Source organism: Stenella coeruleoalba (genome assembly GCF_951394435.1).
Source record: "Stenella coeruleoalba genome assembly, chromosome: 3".
Lineage (NCBI taxonomy): Eukaryota > Metazoa > Chordata > Mammalia > Artiodactyla > Delphinidae > Stenella > Stenella coeruleoalba.
This window is the reverse complement of record NC_137148.1, coordinates 83,511,345-83,534,473: the sequence shown is the minus strand read 5'-3', so window position 1 is coordinate 83,534,473 and position 23,129 is coordinate 83,511,345. Positions and strand designations below refer to the sequence as shown.

At 37.6% G+C, this 23,129-nt stretch overlaps 2 protein-coding genes across 2 annotated transcripts in view; one reads left to right on the top strand and one right to left on the bottom strand.

The window, feature by feature from the left end:
- The window catches only part of LOC307184305 (uncharacterized protein), a 247,185-nt gene that overhangs the window by 76,108 nt on the left and 147,948 nt on the right, over nt 1-23,129 (bottom strand). The gene's annotated exons all lie outside the window — the stretch shown is intronic.
- LOC307184057 (uncharacterized protein) overlaps nt 1-23,129 on the top strand; it is a gene marked incomplete at both ends in the record, with an annotated part of 99,836 nt that overhangs the window by 48,463 nt on the left and 28,244 nt on the right. The gene's annotated exons all lie outside the window — the stretch shown is intronic.

The following is a 23,129-nucleotide window of genomic DNA, read 5'->3' as shown; positions in this document are numbered from 1 at the left end:
TCTAGGGAATGTTCTCAAAATATGAGATCCAGTCCTCAACCCAGTTGTTTCTCATTCAGCAAGTCTGGGATGAGGCCTGGGCTTGTGGGTGTGGGGAAAGCACTTCAGGTGATGCTGGCCTGCCGTTCAAACAACCAACCAGCAGGTCAGGTCTTATCAGCAGAATTGTTCTCTTTGCCCTATGCAATACGATGTTTAATTTTTTTAATCAAAAGCAAAAGCATCATGAATTTTAGAGATTTCACACAGAAATTCCAATTTCCAATTTCTCTTGAAAAATTCTCTAGTCACAGTTGGTGGGAACTGTGTAGTGACTTCCTCCTCTAGGGAGGGTGAGAGCTGCCCAGTTCAATAGAGGGCCCACTGCTTCCTATGTCCTCTGCCCGGCTGGCTTCACTCTGAACCACCTGTGTGACCTGCTGCTAATAAGCGTGAAAAACAGGAGCTTGGGTTATTTACCTTATCCATGACACAATTTTATTTTTTCTGCCTTTATTTTATATTGCCCTAGTTTCTTGATTTTAAGCTTTTTTTGTATTTTATATATTTTTTAAATGACCTTAATTCCCTTCTGGAACAAGGAGTATCTATCTGTCTGTCTATCTATCTGTCTATCTATCTATCTATCTATCTATGTATCTATCTATCTATAAAGAAATCAGTACATTTAAAAAAATGAGTAGCAACTTTTCATATTGAATCATTGTGAAGACTCCTCATTCCTAGACTGTGAATCATTTATTTGTGACATAGACCAGGAGGTGTCTGCCTTTCGTGGCAATGCGAGCCGTACAGCTACTTTGCAAAAACTTTGTCTCCCTCCAGTGCAGGAAAATAGGATTCTCTGTAAGCAGGATGAGAAATGATGGTCTAGCCTTGTTTTCTGTATTCTGAGTATTAAAGTGGAACAGACCAGAAGGTTCCAACCTGGGTATGCTTCAGAAGCCCCTGAAGAGTTTTCCAGAGTACACATGCAAACTATCTCCTTCCCCCTTCCCTCCTGAGTGGGGCCCTGGAAACTGTATATTCTTTTGTAAGCTTTCAAGGCCATTCTGAAGGAATTGATTTGTAGCCTGGATAAGTCCCACAGCAAAGTTTATTCCCATCTACAGTCAGAAGACAAAAATAAAACAATAATGCAAGCTTGCCAATTTTTCTTTCATGGAATAGATGGTTCTTTATCCTGAGATTGTGTCCTTTCTACCTCTCAGTGATGATAATTTTTGTTTCCTCGTGTGAAACGGTGACAATAGTAGATGCTAGCTTTTCTTTAATGGCTTCTTCAGCAAAACAAACACATAAAGCAACCCTATGTCGAGCATCCCATAGTTTAAGATTCCTGGTTCTTGAGATTAAGAATGATTCTTGGAGCAGTGTCTGGGCTTGCCAGGGGGCAATCATGGGGCTAGTGGTGCCTGCAGATGTTATATTTGGCTTGCACAAAGTTTTCATAAATTTTTTAATGAAATGCATTCAGGTGAAGCAGGTACTATCCAATATGCCATAATCCCTACTACTCCTCATTTCCTTACACTGAGCCCAGTCATTTAAATTACTAACTAGGCCCTGCAGGGATTTGAGTGTATGAGTCCTGAGGTAGAATTTATGTGAAAAATTAAAAGTATGGTGGTAGAGAGGTTAGAATTAAAATAGATTTTTTAAAAAAACTGCTTCTAGTCCTCTTTGGAAAAGACATGTACATCTTATAGTAAGTTTGGACACAGCTAAGAAAAAAACATCTTGAGTAACTGCCGTTGTGAGCATCACCACCACAACAGGTCTAACATGGAGATGGTAGAATATAAAAATACAGCTTTATTTTGTTTATAAAGAGCCAAAATCAGATCCCTTGTAATGCTACAAATTCCAGAATACATTATGTCTAATCTTTAGAGTAGACAGCAATGACTGAGAAGAGTTAAGGGGGCATAATAAGAACACAAAAGATTAAATTAGCAGAAAGTGAACTCAGCTATACAGTATTCATTCATGCAACAAATATTTAAGAGCCAGGCATTATGCTAAGCACTGGGAAAAAAAAAAAAAAAACACACAACAAAAAAAACCAGACATGGTGCCTGCCCTGTTTGTACTTATAGTTCCATAGAAGAGACTGATATTAAGAAATAGACTTACGAATAAATATGCAATTGTGATTGGTACAATAAGAAAAATTATGGGATGGGAGAAGAGAACTGTAGCAGTCTGAATCCAAACAAGAGATACAATCAAACAGTGATTTAAACAAGTTTAATATAAATAATTATTAAACTATGATAAAAGAATCACTATAGGCTATAAGAAAAATCTATATGCTACCAAGGGAAAGTACCCAAGGAAGGACAAACTTAGAAAGGGTACCCCTCTCCAAGGCTGGGGATTCAGATCTCGTTGGGAAATGTAGTTGAATCCACTGGATATCAGAGCTGCTCACTAGTTCGCTGAGACAGAGGTAGTTATTCGGCAGTCAGAGGGCAAACAAGAAGCAACCCTTTGGAGCACAGATGGGGCAGGTAAACTGAAGCTGGTAGCTGGTGCATGGGAGCATAAGAGGAGTTGGGGATGCCACTGTGGCAGGAAGCCTGAAGCATGAGATATCCCTGTTGCGAAGAATGTCTGGAGTGAGATAGTGCAGGGAGGACTGCAGGAGACAAACCTATAGGAGAGGGGAAGTGAGCAGAGGGAATCAGGGCACCAGGGTAGGCAGGAGATGTCCATATGGAGAGGGTCACAGGAAGGTTATCATCAGGTCACCCTAGGGCTGCAAGGTTTCCAGGGACAGTGTGTTCTGGGTGAATAGCTAAGATAGAGCACCCCCAGATGTCCACACACTCCCACTGCAGACCCACCCTAAACCGCTGAAAAGAGAGGGAGGGCCCCTTCCTCTTGCACTGTTCCTCTAGCGCCCTCTACTGAGAAGACAATGCACTTACTGTAAAAAAAAAAAAAAAAAAACCTATGGAAAGGAATTCCATCCATTATTGCAGAGCATAGATTGAAGAGTGAATTTGGAGCTGAGAAGCAATAAGTTTGTAACTGGCACAAGAGTGAAATGGAGGGTTTAGTATAGATTAGAAGACATGGGAGTATGTAACGAATTCCTTCTTGAGATGTAATATTTTAGCTTAGGCCTGAGGACTGCAATAAAGCTAGCCGGACAGATGGTTGGGATGAGGGTTCTCTAGGCAGGAAAAACAACATGTATGATGTCCCTGAGCTGGAGAAAAAGCTTGGCAAGTTTGAGGAATTCTGAGAAATCCCAGTGCGGCTACACCAGCGTGCAAGGAAGAGGACAGGGAAGGCAGGAGGTCCAGCTAAAGGGTTAGGCAGGAGGCTGTCAACTCAGGGTCCTGAGTCAATGACAAGGATTTCTGAATGTTCTTCTAACTACAATAGAAAGCCACCAAAATTCTCTTGGGCAAGGCAATTTCAAAAAATCATTTTGACTGTTACGTGGAGAATAAATTGGAGGGGGATAAGAGTGGAATGGAAATAACACTTAGAATGCTAGTACCGTAGTCTAGGCAAGAGGAGAGCCTAGGTAAGTAGTCTTGACCAGAGTGGGAATAAGGAAGCTAAGTGAACAGATCTCTAGAAATATATAAAAGCCGAAATCAAAAGGATTTGGTGATAGATTAAATGTAGTAGAGAAAGGGGAAATAAAGGACAGCCAAGGATGACTCCGAAGTTTCTGATCAAAGTAACTGGTTGGATAAGATATCTTTTACTGAAAAAGGAGCAGGTTACAAGGGTATAGGGTAAGGTGAGATCAATAGTTCAATTTGAATTACATTTAGAGTATTATATATACTGTATAGTTATAGTATAGCAAATATATATATATATATATATATGTAGTATTTAAAGCCATGGAAATTGATGAGATTGCTAAGGGAGAGAATATAAAGTGAGATGAAAAGAGAACTCTCAAACCCTGAGAGTGGACAAAGTAGGAGGAAATAGGAAGGGTGATTGAGAGGGGTGGCCAGAGAGATAGAAACAAAACCCAGGAAAACATGTGTCACGGAGCCAAGATTAAAAAAAAAAACAGTTTCAAGAAGGAAGGTGATAGTGTTTCCTGGCATTGCTGAAGGGTCATACTGTGAAGAGTATTAGGAAGCATCTGCTGGGTTTGGCATTATGCAAAGTCCTTGGAAACTTTGGCAAGAAAAGTCTGGGTTATATAGAGTGAGTTGAGAAAGAAACAATTTATTATATGAATTAGAAAAGTATAAACAGCATTTGCAGAGCAGTCTTTTGAAAATCTTGCCTATGAAAGAGACTAGAGAAATAGTGTGAGAACTGAAGAGTATTTAGTCCATTTACAGTTAATTTAATTACTGATATAATTGGGTTTACATCTACTATAGTTATTTTTGCTTTCAATTTGTCTCTCTATTCTATTTCTATTCCTCACCTTTCTTGCTTCCTTTCAATTAATAGTTTTATGATCCCATTTAACTTGTAGTTATTAGGTCTTTTAATGTTCTTTCACTGATTACCAAAAATATTACACCATGCATTTAGATTACTAGAGTCAAACATAAATTAGTACTTATACTATTTTATGGACATCACAGCATCTAATTTAGCCATGCCTTAAGTAATATGTTTGTGTTGTCATATATTTAAATTCTATACAGATTGCAAATCCTCTGAGAAATTATTATTTTATACAATCAATATTCTTTTGTATTTACCCATATCTACCTTTTGCATTGGTATTCATCTGTTCCTGCATCTTTAAACAGTTAACCTGCAACATTTTTCATCTTCCAAAAGAATGGTATTTAGTTGGAGGTCTGCTGGGGGCGAATTTTTCAGCTATCTTGGGCAAATATCTTTATTCTCCCCTTAATACTTTAAGAATACTTTTACTGGATATAGAATTCTAGATTGGGTAGTTGTTTTCTTTCAGATCATTGAATATGTCTTTTCACTTTCTTTTGGCTTTGACTGTAACAATAAGACTATTAGATAACTTCTCAGTATAAGTTGTTTCTTTGTGCTTTATTCTGCATATATTCTTCTGAAATTCTTCTGTCTAGTTTAATAGCAAATAAACTCCAGTAAGTTCTTAATTTCAGCAATTATATTTTCAGTTCCAGAGTCCATTTGATTATTTGTTTATATTCTCCTGTTTATGCTGAAACGCTTGAACTTGCCTTTTATTTTTCGATCATATTAATCATAGTCATGCTAAAGTCCATCCTTTATCAGGATCCTCTATAGGTGCCTGTTTCTTTCATCTGCCATTTCTGCAATTTTGTTTGTGTTAGAAAGGTAAGGGCACTAATCCTAGGTCATCTTAATCTATTCAGTACTAAAATAATTGTAAGACAACCTTCAGGCATTGTGAAGGTTGGTCTTTTTGTCATTCATTCTAATTCCCAAGGTTATTCTTCAAGATTCTAATTCAGAGCATGATTTATAGGGACCTCCTCCTCGATGGGGTCTGAACTCCATGAGTATGTTGAAATCTCTGCTCAACTTCTTAGCCCCTTCAGGTGGAAGTGACCCCAATGTTGGGCTCATCTTCTGCTGGATTTCAGCCCCATTATTCTTCACTGTCTTATAGGCTCTCTGATGTATTCAAAGAGGCATTTATATATACTTCAGCTCTTCTAGTTTTCTCAGTAATAGCGTTGATACTAATGACCAGTCTGCCATTACCAAAAGGACAATTCCAAGCTGTCAAGCTTCCTTGACAGCTGAAAAGGAAGGATATATGAGGGCAGAGTTGTTTTTGTTATTACTTTTAAGGTGTAAGATACCAGTTTCTGTGTGAATGCTGCTGAGAGTAGAGTCAGGAGAAAAAAGGAGAAAAAAGCTGAAGATACAGAAAAACAGGAATTACTGGTGGATACACTTACCTTACAATCCACCTATCCTAAAATTGGGTATATCTAGCTCATAGGTACCAACAGAGAAACTGCACTTTATTAAGGATAAGACTGAATGTTCAACCAGGTTTTTCATAAAAAGGAACCATTCTCTGTACATTGTAGCAGAACAAGCCAGTTTTTGTTCTGTTCTGGGGATCTATGTATGCAAGAACCCAAACGTGGTGTACGTGGGGGGAAAAGGACTGAGAGACACTTCACACACTGGGCTTTACAGATCTCAAAGAAGAAAGCAGTGTTATGCTTTAAATACTTGTCTCTATTTCAGGAATTGTGATTGTCACAGCGTATTTACTTTGCTATGTTGGAGGAGGAGTCCAAGGGACTGAGTAGCACACAATAGCGTGAGAGACTTCATTTTGAACAAAGAGTAAAATTTGGGGCATGAAATAAGATTAAATATTTGTGTCATGTGTCTTGAATTTCTTTTGTAAATGAGACCTGTTAATCTTTGATTTCCTTTTACGAAAGGAGAGTGAATGATATTCCCTTCCAAAATTGCCACGATGTTAACAATGCACTTTTAAAGGCGGTTAAGCTCTAAAGCTAGAGGCGGGGTGAAGTAAAACAGAGTACGGGCCTTGAAGGTCAGTCTGGCTCTACAGCCCACAATCTCAGAATAATTTTATACTATGAATTTTCGTAAAGTAAGAGTTATCGGAAAAGGGATTTGCCCTAGAATTGACCTAAGAAGCAGAGGAAAACCAGGCCCACAGAATGGGCTCGAACAGACAGTAGAAGGAAACAATACAGTTGATTCCTGATGGCACCTTATGGTCTTGCTTATTACCAAAATGGTTCTTTGCCTGCAGCTATCCAGGAGACCTTATGGAAGAGACGGAATGGTGGAGCTCTGAGGAGAGATCTGTCAAGAGATTCAGCTATGTTATAAAATCATTTGCATATGGAGTTGGCACTATATGTCATGAGGTCGCATAGGAAGAATGTAGATTACAAGAGAAGAGAGCTGAGGTCAAAGACATTGGGATGAGGACAGAGCCAGTCAGAAGTCTGGCATGGGGAGGATGATCCAGCATTAGAGGCTGAATAGGAACAGCCAACGAGGCAAAAAGAAAACCAAAAGGAGTTTTACGTTTCCAGAGCCCAGACATGAATGTGTTTCAAAAGGGTAGGCGCAGTCAGTGGAGTTAAATGCTGCTGTGAAGCAACTGCCTGCCAGATACAAGCCTCTAAGTGGGAGAGTGGACCTGCTTTGCTATGACTGGCCTTCTCTGGCCTGGCCTTGCCTCTATCTTTGAATTCACTTTTTCCCAATCTAAAGGCATATTTGTCTATTACATCCTGAGGGAGGGGAGAGAAAAACCTTCCTGAAGACACATTTATTGTGACTAACTTTCTATCTCTCATCACCTTTTCTAAGGCAAATTCTTGGGAAGAGTTGTCTAACCCTACCTTCCTTCATTTTCTTTCCTAACCCACTGCAATCAGGTGTCTGTTTCTGCTATACATGTGGACATTGAAATTATGATCATATCTAGATTATCCAGGAAGAGAGTATAGGATGAGAAAAGCAGTGGGCCACCAACATTTAATGGGACATGATAATATCTACCTGATAAAGCTCTTATGTGGATTAAATTAAGTATCATATATAAATCAATAATTACAGGGCCTGGCACATAGTTTCAACTACTAGATTCCATCCCCTCGACCCATTTTACCTTAATCTAAGTAATTTGCCTGTGGTCATGTAGCTCATACGTGAGTACAGATTCAAACTCGTGTCTTCTTGGCTAAAAAGCATATTTCTCTCTTTCCACTACTCCAAACTTCCTTCCCAGTGCTTCAGTCCCCAGTTTTGTGCCTAACTGCAACCTACCTGCCCCCTGGAAACCACAGTCCCTGATGCATTTCCCAGGTTCACACCTCAAACCTCATCCAGCTAATCTAAAAGAGAGGTGAACATAAGAACTATTAAGATTCGTGAGCGTCGTTCTGATTTCACAGGAATGGAACAAATAAATACCTCATCAATGGAAGAATGCTCGTGGCATTCAGAAAGCAGGGAATGAGTCAATATATGTGGTCAATATAACAGAGGGTTTCCAAGTTTCCTATAAAATCTTCAGTAAGTTCAGCTCCAAATTTCAATACCTCATTGGAAGCTTACTTTGTAATTTAAGTGATTCCCAGTAGGTGGCGTAGCTTACTCACAAATGGTTTCTCAGAGCCCACCTGGGAGAGCAATTTGAATCATAAAATTATGGTTAATGCAGGAAGAGACAAATAATTTAGACCAACTTCCTCCTTTTCCAAAATATGAAAACGAGGATTAAAGATTATATAATTTATAAGAGAAGACCCAGCATTTAAACCAGGTCGTTGATATTCACCTGGAATCCTCCTATTTATACTAGTTACCAGTCTCAAACTTTGGGTAGCGTCCCCTAGGAAGGCCATGCAATGGCAGTAAGCAATATGACCACAGTCTTAGGATGATAACCTGTTGGGCCTATTTATCCAGTATTAAGAAATCTCAATATGAAAGGACATTTAAAAGGGGAAGAAATCCACCCCTTCCCTTTCACCTTCCTGATCTTCTCCTACCACCTTCTGCTCTTTCTCCTACAGCAAAATCCCACTTGCCAGGTATATGTTCAGATTATAAATTAGAAGAAAGCCAGCTTCCCAAAGCGGCTTCCTTCCCAGGCTGCCCAAGTATCTGGAATTCCCAGGGACACAGACAAGGCCATCATGCCATGTCCACTTCTAAAAGATATTCCTGGGGGAAGTTCATATCCATTCTGTTATTGGCAAAATAGTTATTGAAAACTTACTGTATGTTAGAGACAGAGCTGTAAAACTAATAAACCAGGCCAACAGCTCTCACGGAGTTTTGCTTTACTGTGTGAAGAGACAGAAAATAAACAAGATAATTTCAGGAACTAATAAGTATCTGGATTTGAGAGTGGCTGGGAGGGGTGGTAGGGTTGGGAGGCTATTTTTAAGTAATCATCAAGGATGCTTGTCTGGGAAGATGACATTTAAGATAAAACAAAGTTCTGGGGGAATGATTTCAGTAGAGGAAACAGCTAGTTACAAAGGACCTGAGGAGAGAGCATCAAGCTGTTTTCAATCATTATAATCTCAATAAGCATTAGGTAGTTTATCCCGTGGGTTCTTAAGTGCTTGCTACCCGGTATAAAGAAAAATACTGAAGGCACTGAGGTTTAAATAAGGGAAAGGAGAGGGATCATCCTGGAACATGTCAGGCATGTCTCCTTTCCCTAGTGTGGAGGTCATGGGGACAGCTGAGTCCAGCAGTGTGGCCCTGGTCTGTGGGGAAGTGCCAGGACAGGAGGCGGGCATCACAAGGAGAAGAGACTCACTAAAGGGATAAACGGAGGGCACCAAATCCAAACTGCAAGTACTTAAAAGAGATTTTAAAATAGCCTGCTTATCTCCACCTCAGTGTTTCCCGAAATGTGGTCTGGGAACCACAAGTTAGAATCACTCACACACTTATCAGATACCCCTGGGCATCATATCTGGTCTTCCAAATCTGAATTTATGGGATAGGGCTCAGGAATATGGCTTATAATAAGTACACACACACACACACACACACACAGAGTAAATGTTACATACACTAAAGTTGAGAACTGATGCTCTAGAGAATTTGCATTTTCCCAGTGCTTCAGCTCTTCAAATAGTATGGCCTTCAACTTTCTCCTAGCACAGGCTCAGTTCTTCAAAGTAGGAAGAGACTAAAACACCTCTGAGACAAAAAGGGATGATTAATGCATGGCCCAGAACCCTGTGAAACATTAGGGAGTTTTAAAGAGACCTTTAATAGTTCCCTTTATTAACAAGACATAGGTCTTTGATAATTTGTGACTTTTTTAATCTATAATATACAAAGGAGCACTTTTCTTTATGGATTTGAGTAAACAAAAGCTTTCTTCAAGGGTTTAGTATTAGTTTTCCTGTGGATGGTGTAATTTTGTGGGCAAAAATGTGCTCTCTGTAAACCTCAAGAGCATTGAACTCTCACCTCATCCTGTTCTCAGGGACACAGTAGGAAGAAAGTTCCTTTAGTCAAACTGTGGGCTGGAAGGATGTGATTTCAACTCCTGCAGCACACAACAATGAGGACACAGCAAGTGCATTTGGAATGGTGAAGAAATGGATATGTTCCTCATGTCCACTGGTATCTTTGTATTCAATTTACAAAACTATGGCCAAAAAAGCAAGAGTAAATCTGGACTTCTTACCCACTCACCTCCCGTCTGCCATTAGGTATTGAGGTTTTTTGTTTGTTTGTTCATTTGTTTGTTTTTACTAATCCTTCCACTGACCTAACCCCAATAAACCAGCAAAAAGCAAGATTATCTGGTTGCCTGATTCAGCCCAATACATTTAATGCTTGATTTCTTTTTTATTTTTCATCATCAAAAATTTGAAGAGAAAGCACATGACTTCTCTCTTCCACAGATTTTTCTAGCAGGCCATAATGCCTAACAGTAGCAGCAGCATCAGTAGTTGTAGCAGCGGGGTCTTTGGGAAGATCTTTCAGAAGCCCAACAACCCTTGCTTAAAGACAGTTCAACCACTACTCACACTCTTCAAATGTTTTAACCAAAATGTCAGAGGCTTCATCAGGGTGGAAATTATTTGATGGCTCCATAATACATTATTTTTCCTTGACATACACTTAATCTCCTTATTCCAGTAAAATGTGCTAAATTGGCAAAAGAAGAATCAGTCAAATTTGGTGTTTTTGTTCTTCACAAGGAATTTTGGGGGTATAAGAATAGACAATTAAGACAAATTATTCATGAAGTACATATGCCATTTGTATTTTTCCCTTTGGGATACATTTGTTATCATCATTTACATGGAAGGTATTTGCTTACAGATCTGCCCTTTCACCTCAGAACTAAGGTAATGTTTCCATTTAAACTGCGTCATGCTTGTCCTAAATATTGCATAGTGGCACAGACCTGCCATCTCCTGTTTCCTTGGGCCAAACACGATGACAAAGCAAACTAGACTATGGTCCCCAAATCTCTTTGTACTCACTGCCATTTTGAGTGGTGGTCAGAAGTACTTGTTACATTGCAAGGAATTGTAACAGTGAATCAGTTGCGCAGAATTCTACCCAAGGAATTCTAAAATAAAAAGCTTGCGTATGAATGCCTGCTCTAGCTATGAAAAATGTGTTCTGAAAGCACAGAAGGAACATTTGCAACTTGAAACTTTTCATCAGAAATTGAGAGAACTCAAGGTCAGTTTAATATTAATACTCTCCCAGCTCTTTCATCTAACAGATATCAAGTTGCATTTGAATCTGGTAAAGAGATATGAATTTAGGTCAGTTTAGCCTTCAAAGGACAAATTTCTTGAGAAATATTCTGTATCCATCTATTTAGTTTTGAGTATCATTATGTTATTTTAAGGTGAAAATGACCAAAACTTGCCTTTTTTATAGAATGGGAAATTCATTTCTGGTAAGCTGAAATTGCTTTTGAATAATTTATAGGGAACAGAGAATTCATCAGATCTGATATCAGCAGCCATGAGATTGCCTTGTTCTGTAATGGGTGCTAGGGGAGCTGGAAAGCTGGAGTTGGTTAGCATGAGAATTCCTATCCAGAATCTCATACAGGTTAAAGGCAGGCGAAATTTAAGAAATGGAAAGCTGCGGTCAAAACTATGTAAGAAGGAACCTTTAAAAAAATAGCCTGTAAAGGATACTGTCTAGACCTCCCACCCCAATGCTGATATTCATTCTACCATAGTTGCCAGTCAGTAAGCAGGACCTCATCTCATAGCACCATCCTCTCCTCTTTTTCACTGGTGGGGAGATGATGATAACAGAAACAAGATGAAGTACTAAAGCCCAATAAAATGAAAACAGATTAATCCAAATAACGTGAGATAAAACCTTCAATTGATAACTGATCAATTCCCTATTTCTTACACTCAGATATTAGAATTTTTTCTCCCACTCTTTTAGACCGGCTCCTGAATCACTCTACCTCGAATCCCATCCGAAATTTTAAAATCTATAATCTTGGACTTCCCCAATATCCCATGTTTAGTCTCCTGTCCTTTAATTTTAAATGCTCTTATTAATCATCTTTTTGTATGCAAGGGATATAGCTAATCATTAGTCTAGAAACCAAGTTGAATAAGACAAAGTTCCTACTCTTATAATGGTTGGTGATTGAACTTAAGCTTTTAGCATGGGTAATATTTCTGCACATATAATGTGGGAAAGAAAATTCGAGGTGGAAGCAACAGCCTGGGGAAAAGCTGTATAGGAATATGTTGAGATCCAACTAAGGAACCATAGTGGATCAATTTGATTGCATCATGGGGTATATGGACAATACTAGTGTAGACTGAGACTGTAAACATAGACCAAAGCCATATACTAACAAACCTTAAATTCACAGTAAAGAGCTGTCCCCTATGCGGGTGGCAATGAAGAACCACTGAGTCATTCTGAACCCCAGAAGCGTAACTGAAAGATAAATGAAGCTATTCCTTAGGACTGTGGGGAGGAGCTGGGAAGTTGGGTTGTAGGGTGAGCTAGGAAGCCTTGCATTAATTAAGGCAAGAGATAGGAGGCTGAATTTGGCTGATGGCACTAAGAATCAGGGAAAGAAAATGGATTTCAAAAATATCTTAGATATTCGACTGCTATTCCAAATTTTTCCTGTTACCCTACACTGTTTTCACCAGTCTTATATCCTCTATCCCACTATACACCCTCCTTTACTGTTCTTTGACCAGCCTCTCCAGCCTCTAGCTATGGAATTTCTTAACATGGAGTTCAAGGACTCCCAAGAATATAATATTAAAAGGTTCTTGGACTTGGATGGGAAAATAGTTACATCTTTATTTTCACTAACCTCTAACTGAAACTTAAAATTTTCCTCAATTATAAAATAGGGAACAAACCACCATAAAATTGACTGTTCTGTCAATGTTTTTAATGATAGAAGTTACAGGTATTTTGTGTCATATTATAGTTATTGTTCATATATTAAAATATAGTTTGTATTCATCACTGTTTCAAAATTAAGGTAGCAATTAGTCCCATTACCAGATTCTATTGTTTAACATGTTAGTTAAAAAGCAGGTGCTACCATATCACACATTTTTCTTTAATATTTTGATAATGGTATTTCAGTATACTTGGTTTTCTTTGTAATCCTAAGTATTTTGATTTATGCATGCAAAAATGTTATTCTAAAAAAAGATACACAAGCTTCTCTGGACTGCCAAACATCAAGAAGCTTTGTAGAGATCTGGGTCATCATTTGAGGTCGTGGCCTGACATAATTTTCTGACCATCTCCAAGGTCTAGCTCTATACCCTTGAGAGGAAATATTCCATCTCTCAGTCTTTTAAAAGGCAGCCTTGTCTCTGCTCATCACCTACAGACAAGGGAAGGAAAGATGTTCCCTCACTTGTCACCTCATTGCTGGTTTCACCTCTTCCCCCCCATTTTGTTTTCACTTTTTCTTCTATTTTATGAGCCTTCTTTGTACACCTTCAGAATGCCAGTGCTTCTGTAACCAAGCGTAATTTCAATCTCCATTTTGTTCTTTTTTTCCTGGAGAATTCTTTCTATACTAAATTAAAACGCTGTTCTCTGCTGGATCTAGTCAGTTTGTTGTTGCTGCATACCAGAAGCCAACAACTTTTAAAGGTGAATGCCAAGTCTCCATTGATTCACTTCCTTATAAGAGAGAGCAGGAGGTGAGAGACGAATTTCCTGCTGGGAAATTAACGCTGTGTGTGAGGCACCTCAACAAGCCTGTGGACCATACAGTGATGTGGGGAGAGAGGACAGGAAGGAAACTGTTGACTAACGAATGGAGAGAGGGTATTTTTAAGGGACAGGGAGTGCACCAAACATGAATTTCATCCAGGGTTGACCCTGACTGCTCCCACTGAATGACCTTGTGTGTTGAGAGTCTTGGCACATGTGAGTAAGTTGATAACCTCTGTTATGTAACATCTCAAAGGGCACACGCTTAGGCCACACACTAAAAATGAAAGCATGATAAATATTTTCTTTGTTGACATTGTGACTAATCTAGAATAATTTTAACAGATTTTGTTTTCATGAAACTTTCAATTTACCTCATTTCCTATGACTAAGAGATGGCACTGGTGATAGAAGATACTATGCGTTTCGTAGAACTTTGTGGATATTTTAGTACGATTTTGTTTTGTTGGGTCTTTTTTTCTTTTAACATACACATCAAATGACTAATGAAAAAATAATTAGTTGGAAAATTATACGCAGAATTTTCATTTAATATTTTCTCCCAGTATTGGAAGTAAATAATGAGGTTTCAGGGGTTGTTTCTGAAAATCTGTAACTTGACATTTGCAATAAAAATCAAGAAAACAGGAATAGAAAGTTTGATCAATAAAATTGGAGCCACAGACACAAGGATGTCTAGTATCACAAAACGTAAGCTTAGAATTCAAATGACTTTTATAATTTGAAGAAGTAGTTGGTGGGTAGGGACAAATATATACTGAGGGAAGAGGAGCCAAATGTATGTTTCTGTGACACTAAAAATGTCACAGGGTTAGAGTGGGCTATAATCATCCAGAAATCAAAACTAGAATGGAAAATGCAAAAATGCTCACTCCCTGGCCACTGTGAAGTCACTGTTTTAGTAAGGACAGCCCAAGGGGTGACAGGAAGACATGAAGGAGGATAACTGTCCCAGGAAAGGTCAAAATTCATAGAGTATGAGAAAAAAAAAAAAGAATTTAGAAAAAGTACAAGGACATGACGTATTACATTTGGAAAAAAGAAAATTGTGAGAGTTAGTGTGTTTGGGTGTGCAGACCAGTACTGCTCCATGGTGGTATTCAGAGCCCACAGGAAAAAAAAAAAAAATTTTTTTTTTTGGTTGCATCAGGCCACTTGTGGGATCTCAGTTCCCCAGCCAGGATTGAACCCAGGCCATGGCAGTGAGAGCCTGGAATCCTAACCACTAGGCCACCAGGGAACTCCCTTAAAGGACAATGTATTAAGTTGTTCATAAGTAAATTTTTTTCCAATTTAATGGTTTATCCTTTCTTCTGCAAGTACATACCTCCTAATTTTCTAGTATCAAATTGTCTTTTTTTTTTTTAATACTAATAATAGATGTTAGATTTTTCTTAAACACTCCTCTTTGGGAAAATTTTTTTAAAAAAGAGGTGAAAAGTATATCCAATCTAATTTATTTTCATTTTCTACTCTTTGAATAGTTAGTTCAGACTAGTGATCCTGAACTTGTTTATTACATAAATCTTCCAGAAAAATTTTAACACACATCCTTAGTGTATGGGATTATTTTATAAATCACATTCCTATGCTGCTCTGATAATATATTGATATTAATAAACTTACACAAAATATAAATTTAAAAGGATGAGATGAAAAATAAACATTAAAATTTATTTTACTTGTTAAAGATTCAAATGACCCATTATGTCTTCTCTCATCTTAAATATATTATTGAGACCACCTTATTTCATATACCTTATTGTTTTAAAATCTTGGTTTAACATTTTGTGAGACAGGAATTCGAAGGCCTAGCTCAGAATTCTGTTTATTTTCATTCATAGTTTTAGTGACTGTCATAACTTAAATGTACACTTTACAAAGATAGAAGAGATCTAAATGGAAGAAGTGCCTTATTGGCTATACTTCCTAAATCATGGGGCTCATTTTTCAATCCCACCCACCAATTATGCAAAAATTTTTCCTTTAAATTTGGCCAGTAAATTTCCATCTTCCCTGATATCAGTGACTCATCCATGCAAACTAACTGGGTAGTGTTGCTGTTTACTATTTTTAACAAGTGGACTCAGAAGATCTTATTTGGAAGATTTTAAAATTCCAAGTTCCTTAAATGTGGAGATATGAGTTTTTATAGGTGAAACACACTGTTTATGACAACTAAATCATTAATGAGAGAAACATTCCTGAAATGCTTTTTTCATAACATGAGTTTCTTTCCAAAGCATTTCCTTTCTCATCCATTATTAAAAAGTGACCTTTACCTTGAAGGAGCAAATCAAGTTTGCTTATTTTTTCAAATATCTGCTAGATAACACACTACTGGTAGCTACTTGTCATCACAAAAAAAGGTCAGCAAACCTGGCAAGTGAGGGGTTTTGGGGTTTTTTCTTTTAATAAAGAAAACAATGTATAATTAATCTTAAATTTGACATGTTAACTTTCTGTAACATAACCAGCAAACCTCTGTGTTATGCAAAAGATTTTCAAGTTCACTGCTCCACATCATTAGAAAGTATTGTAAGAACTTTTTAAATAGAAGGTAATATAATTTCTGAATCCCCTTACTCACATACTAACTTAACACTGCAGCATCCTGAAAGTGAACACACAGCTGCGGTGTGCAGCCAGTTCCTCTGAGTGTGGAACTCACACTCTTGCCCTGGGGAGGTGGAGCCTTGGGTAGAGGTTCCTAACCTGTAACCACCTGAAATACAGTCTATATGACGATGCCAGGGACAAGCTATGTATTCAATATTCATAAAGCTTAATTTATTATATTTTTAGCTAAAAGTCTAAAAATAGAAATTCTAGTACTTTCTTCTTGCATCTCAGTCTGTGAGCTGTACATACCATGGATACTAAGGTCTCAATTGATTTGAACAATGTGTTTTTTATTTTTCTAATTGACTGTGAAAGGCCAATAGTTTAAATGGCAAAGTTTATTACTTAACACTTCGATTGTCTTTATGAACGTAGTGGGCTATTATATAGAGCGTGGTGTCCACAAATTCTTTAAATTTTCCAAGAACAATTAAAAGTAAAAGAACATAAAGCCTAGGAAATAACTAAGGATAAATTAAAATAAAAAATTTATTTTCAAGGAACATTGTTAAAATAAAAACAAATTCTGAAAACAAAAAAAACTTTTCTCTACAGATCTTTTCTAAAATATTAAACTACCTGAGATGAAAGGCAATCTGTATTACAACATGGTATTGGAGCCAGACTTCCTGCTGATCTATGAACACACAGCCCTTGGACTTTCATGTCTGAGTTTTCACAAGAAGAACCTAGGCACAGCCTTTCCTGGTTCACTAAGAATGTCATTCTCCCTGCAATTAAAAGATGCATTTGATTTCTATTAATACCACAATGATCATGTTGTCTTGTGATCATTACTCAAAAAGCTCAACCAATTGAAATTAAATACAAACAAAAATGTAATTGAAGACTACTGAGACTTATAAAGAGTCTGAAATGAGCATCTAAGAAATAAAATACTGAAAACACTAGTTTTTGACATTTTGTTTTAGTTGATTTTTCACAAAATTGTTATATAAAATTAGAAGACTATAACAAAGGGCTATAAAAGCAAAAGCAAATGAAATTACTACAATTGGGCCATATGAAACTACCAAGAAATAACAAGTTGCCAGAAATTTTAAACAATTTTTATATGTTTGCAAGGATACATATTCTTATAGTTTGTGCTTACTGATTAAACAACTAACACATTACCTATTATATTCATTGTTATAAGGACAAATTTCAAAAATACAGTCAATTCTTATTAGTCTCAGTAGTTATGTCCTATGAATTCACTGCAAACATTGAATTAGAGAATACTGAACCATTGCTCCTAGGGAAACACAGGGCTAGGTTCCTGCAGGCCTCTGGTCACATTTTCATCAGTCATTCAATACATAACCTTGTTTTATGTGGGTTTCTGTTTAAATATATCTCATTTAACATATATATAGGTGATTCATTAACATTGAATTCATGGCCTACAGCCCTATAACTTATGCTTGAAAGAAACTTAACTGACACAGATACAGGCATGCCTCACAGATACCGCGGATTCAGTTCCAAACTACTGCAATAAAGTGAATATCCCAATAAAGAGAGTCACATGAATTTTTTGGTTTCCCAGGGCCTATAAAAGTTATGTTTACACCATCCTGTAGTCTATTAAGTGCGCAATAGCATTATGTCTAAAAATATGTACGTACTTTAATTAAAAAATACTTTACTGCTAAAAATTGCTAAACATCATCTGAGCCTTTAGTGAGTCATAATCTGTTTGCTGCTGAAGGGTTTTGCCTATATGTTGACGGCTGCTGACTGATCAGGGTGGTGGTTGCTGAGGTTGAGTGGCTGTGGCAGTTTCCTAAAATAAGACAACAGTGAAGTTTGCTCCATCAATTGACTGCTTATTTAATGAATGATTTCTCTAGCATGCAGTGCTGTTTGATAGCATTCTACCCACAGTAGAACTTCTTTCAAAATTGGAATCAGTCATCTCAAACTCCACCACTACTTTATCGACTAAGTTTATGTAATATTCTACATCCTTTGTTATGTTAACAATCTTCACAGCATCTTCACCAGGAGTAGATTCCACTTCAAGAAACCACTTTCTTAGCTCATTCATAAGAAGCAACTCCTCATCCGTGTAAGTTTTATCGTGATATTGCAGCAATTCAGTCACATCTTCAAGCTCCACTTCTAATTCTAGTGTTCTTGCTGTTTCCACCACATCTGCAGTTACTTCCTCTACTAAAGTCTTGAACCCCTCAGGTCATCTGTGAGGGTTGGAATCAACTTTTTTCCAAACTCCTGTTAATGTTGATATTTTGACCTTTTCCCATGAATCGCAAAAGTTCTTAATGCTATTTAGAATGGAGAATCCTTTCCAGAAGGTTTTCAATGAACTTTGCCCAGATTCATCAGAGAAATTACTATCTATGCTAGTTATAGCCTTATGAAATGTATTTCTTAAATAATAAGACTTGAAAGTGTAAATTACTCTTTGATTCATGGGCTGCAGAATGGATGTTGTGTTAGCAGGCATGAAAACAACATCAGCCTCATTGTACACCTCCATCAGCACTCCTGGGTAACCAGGTGCATTGTCACTGAACAGTAAATATTTTGAAAGGAATCTTTCTTTCTGAGCAGTAGGTCTCAACAGTGGGCTTAAAATATTCAGTAAACCATGTTGTCAACAGATATGCTGTCATCCAGGCCTTGTTATTCCATTTATAGAGCACAGGCTGAGTAGATTTAGCATAATTCTTAAGGGCCCTAGAATTTTCACAATGGTAAATGAGCACCGACTTCAAGTCACCAGCTTTACTAGCCCCCAACAAGAGAGTCAGCTTGTCCTTTGAAGCTGGAAGCCAGACATTGAGTTCTCCTCTCTAGCTATGAAAGCCCTAGATGACATCCTCTTCCAAAAGCTGGCTGTTTCATCTATATTGAAAATCTATTGTTTAATGGAGCCACCATCATTAATGATATTAGGTAGATCTTCTGGATAACTTGTTGCACCTTCTACAACAGCACTTGCTACTTCACCTTGCACTTCTATGTTATAGAGATGGCTTCTTTCCTTCAACCTCATGAACCCAACCTCATGAACTGACCTCTGCTAGCTCCAGACTTTTCTTCTGTAGCTTCTTCACTTCTCTCAGCCTTCACAGAGTTAAAGAAAGGTAGGGCCCTGCTCTGGATTAGGCTTTGGCTTAAGGGAATATTGTGTCTGGTTTGATCTTCTATTCAGACCACTAAAACTTTCTCCCTATCAGCATAAGGCTGTTTCACTTTCTTTTCATTCATGTATTCACTGCAGTAGCACTTTTGATTTCCTTTGAGAACTTTTCCTTTGCATTCACAACTTGGCTAACTTTTTGGCACAAGAGGCCTAGCTTTTGGCCTATCTTGGCTTTCAACATGCCTTCCTCATTAAGCTTAATCATTTCTAGCTTTTGATTTAAAGCGGGAGATGTGTGACTCTTCCTTTCACTTGAACACTTAGAAGCCATTGTAGGATTGTTAATTGCCCTAATTTCAATATTATTGTGTCTCAGGGAATAGGGAGACCCAAGGAGAGGGAGAGAGATGGTGGAATGGGGGGAACAGCTGATGGTGAAGCAGTCAGAACACACACAATATTTATCCAGTAAGTTTGCCGTCTTATACGGACATAGTTCACAGAGTCCCAAAATAATTACAGTAGTAATAGCAAAGATCCCTGATCACAGATCACCACAGCAAACATAGTAATAATGAAAAAGTTTGAAATATCATGAGAATTAACAAAATGTGACAGGAAGTGAGCAAATGCTGTTGGAAAATGGCGCTGATAGACTTGGCAACTCAATGCAGGGTTGCCACAAACCTTCAACTTGTAAGAAATGCAGTATCTGCAAGACACAATAAAGTGAAATGCAATAAAATGAGATATGCAAATATCTTCTCCATGGGGCACATCACCCCCATCACCTCCATGGGGCACATCTTGAATGCCTTCCTGCATTTAAGAACACTAGCCAGAAATTCAACACTGCCATTGGAGGCCATTTAAAGAACAAAATCACCAACAAAAAAACCCCATAAAAATGTAAAAACATGACACTAAATAGACCATGAAAAGGATACTTGTTTACAGAATAAGAGCTGAAACAAGAAGATAGAGCATTGCTTTGTTCAGCCTCAGCTGGGGACATGGCCTAGACAACTCAAATTTTTTGCAACTTTAAGCACATCCATGAATGATTGTGAAAGTGCTATGAGTATTGATTTGGGTCTTAATGAATCAATTTTAGCAAGTAGGTGAATTTTCACATATGGAATTTATGAACAATGAGAATCAGCTATTGCTTGTAAAACTTAAAATACTAAATTAAGAGAATAGGAAAGTGAAAGATGATTCTTTTTCTGTTGACAAGTTTTATTAAAAATGGGAAGAAAGTATTCCAGTAAAAATGGCAGATATTTATTAAGAATTTATTATGAACAAAATGGGATTTTGTTAAGCACTTAGCAGGGTTTTAATTTCAATAACCCACTGAGGTGGTTTATATTATTATGCCCATATAAAGATGAGAAAACTGAGGTTTAGAAGAGAAATCATATTTTCCAAGCTCATTCAGCTGCTAATTGGCTGAGCTAGAACTCAGTGTACACTCAAAAGATCAGAGCGCTCCTGCAACTCCATGAAATATGATCTTCCTAAATTTAATCCTAGTCACTAATTTTGAAATAGATTGATAAATTTACCATAATGTCACTTTTTTGGCCAGAACTCAGCTGCATTTTTCAAACAGTTTTTCCTTTGTTCAGGTTCTTGTAAACTTTTCATCTAAATTATTAATCTTAACCATGCACAAATATTCTGTTGACATTCTTATAAACTCTGGAATATAAAAGAACATCATGTAGCCCTTCAGATAACGCAGTTCTTTTTTCTTATATTTGTGCAGGAACACACTCTTTTGAGTTTACAGTAATTTCTCAAAAAGAAATTAGGAAATGTGTTCTTCCAGGAACACAGATGGTATATAAACACTTGTTGCAGCTTAAACATGCAGCTAACTCTTCTTTATATTTTATTATAAGTAATGGGAGATTTTGTCACTTCTCTGTTCAAAAAGTTTCAACAATTCCTTATTATCCATAGAGCAAGGTCACACTCCTCAGCCTGGTATTAAGAGTCTCTACAATAGTAATCCAACTTCCAGACTTACCCCCCATAGACCATAGTATTCCTCAATGCTTACTCGGCACTATTCAGCCCCTTCCACTTGCTGCTACCCCAGAACACCCTTTCCCTCCAACTCCTAGACCACTTCTCACACCATTTCTTCTGCTTGCCTCTCTTACCCTCCAGTGTGTACAGATGTCAAAATATAGCTTCCTTCATAAGACCCTCTCAGTATCTCCAGGTCATAATTAATTTTTTCCATCTCCATATACTCCTATATGTCCTTGTCTTTAAGAAACTGCCTACACATTGTAGGTGCCCTACAAATGTTAGTTAACTGAAATGAAAGGAAAGAGTCATAAATATCTGGGACTTAGACATATCTCTTAGGACATCTTCTAAACAGGAAAGCTGAGATATCACTGCTGACTCTTGTTGAAAAATGGAGACAGACTAGTTATTTGGTAATCAATCAGTAACTTGACACTTAAAATACAGGTTTTGAAGCTCTTTGTTTTTGCTGGCACTCTCTACACAATCCTAGCTGCCTGTAAAGATATTTACTACCCATAGATTTGGTAAATCTAAATCTTGGGCTGATGAGATCTAAACCACGTTAGGAACTATCTTCTGATCTGTAAAGTATGCAGATTTCATTTATGGTGCTCTTATGAACAAAAACATGCCTATGTCCTTGCACTTAACTCCCAGTATGAGAGTGAAGGGTGACTAACAGCACCTTCTCCATGAAGTGGAGGGTGTATTGAGGCAGTAGTAAATGGAATGGGGAATAGTGCCAAGAAATGGAGCTTTCAAAGGTAGGTTGGGATGAGATGGTACAGAGACTTATTGAACAGTGAAAGATGTTTGGGCTTCATTCCGAAAGGACTCATTGGAGGTTTTAAGCAAGTATATGACATACTCATGTTAACATTTTTTTAAAACAGATTTGTCTTTTAAACATGGCAACATGAAGCACTACCTGGAAAAGAAATTATTAGCAGGAGAGCTTAAGTTATATACTTTATTAACCCTCCTGGTGGGATAGGAAAAGTGTAGCTTTCCAAAAATATTCCACTAGGGAGGCAATCTTAGGAGGAAGGAAAGCTGCTGGGTCTCAGGACATTTTCTCTAACCCACTTGGAAGATTGTTTCATTCTTCAGCTTCCAGTGTCCTAAATGAGCTATTGCCCTAAAGAACAGCATTTCACCACTGATAAATTTTTACTCTTTCCTGAAGATTTTGAGTGAGTTACAAACTATTCATTATTGATGGGGAAACCTGTTTCGGTGAATTTGCGCTTGAGGACGTTTAGGAGAGGAAGAAGTGATGATGAAAATATAGCTATTGACCAGGAGCATTTCTTCCAGGTTTCTTACTCAAGCTTCTTTTAAACTAGAGGGAAACAAAGAAGAAAAACTGCTTCTAAGAAGAATTTAGAGTCGAAGATTTCTAATAATACTATTTTAGATCTCCCATGTGTTAAGCATTTACTTTCCTTATAGGTATTGGTGCTAGGTACTTGGCATACCTTATTTCATTTACTCTTATAACAATGATATGAGATACTAATGCAATGCCTATACAGCTTCTGCATGGAAAATGGTTTGGAGGGGATCAAGCGTAGGACTGGGAGGCCAGTTGAGGTGCTACTACAGCAATTCAGACAAAGCAGATCTGTACAAAAGTAATGGAGGCTGCATAGACCTGAGATAAGGAAACATACTA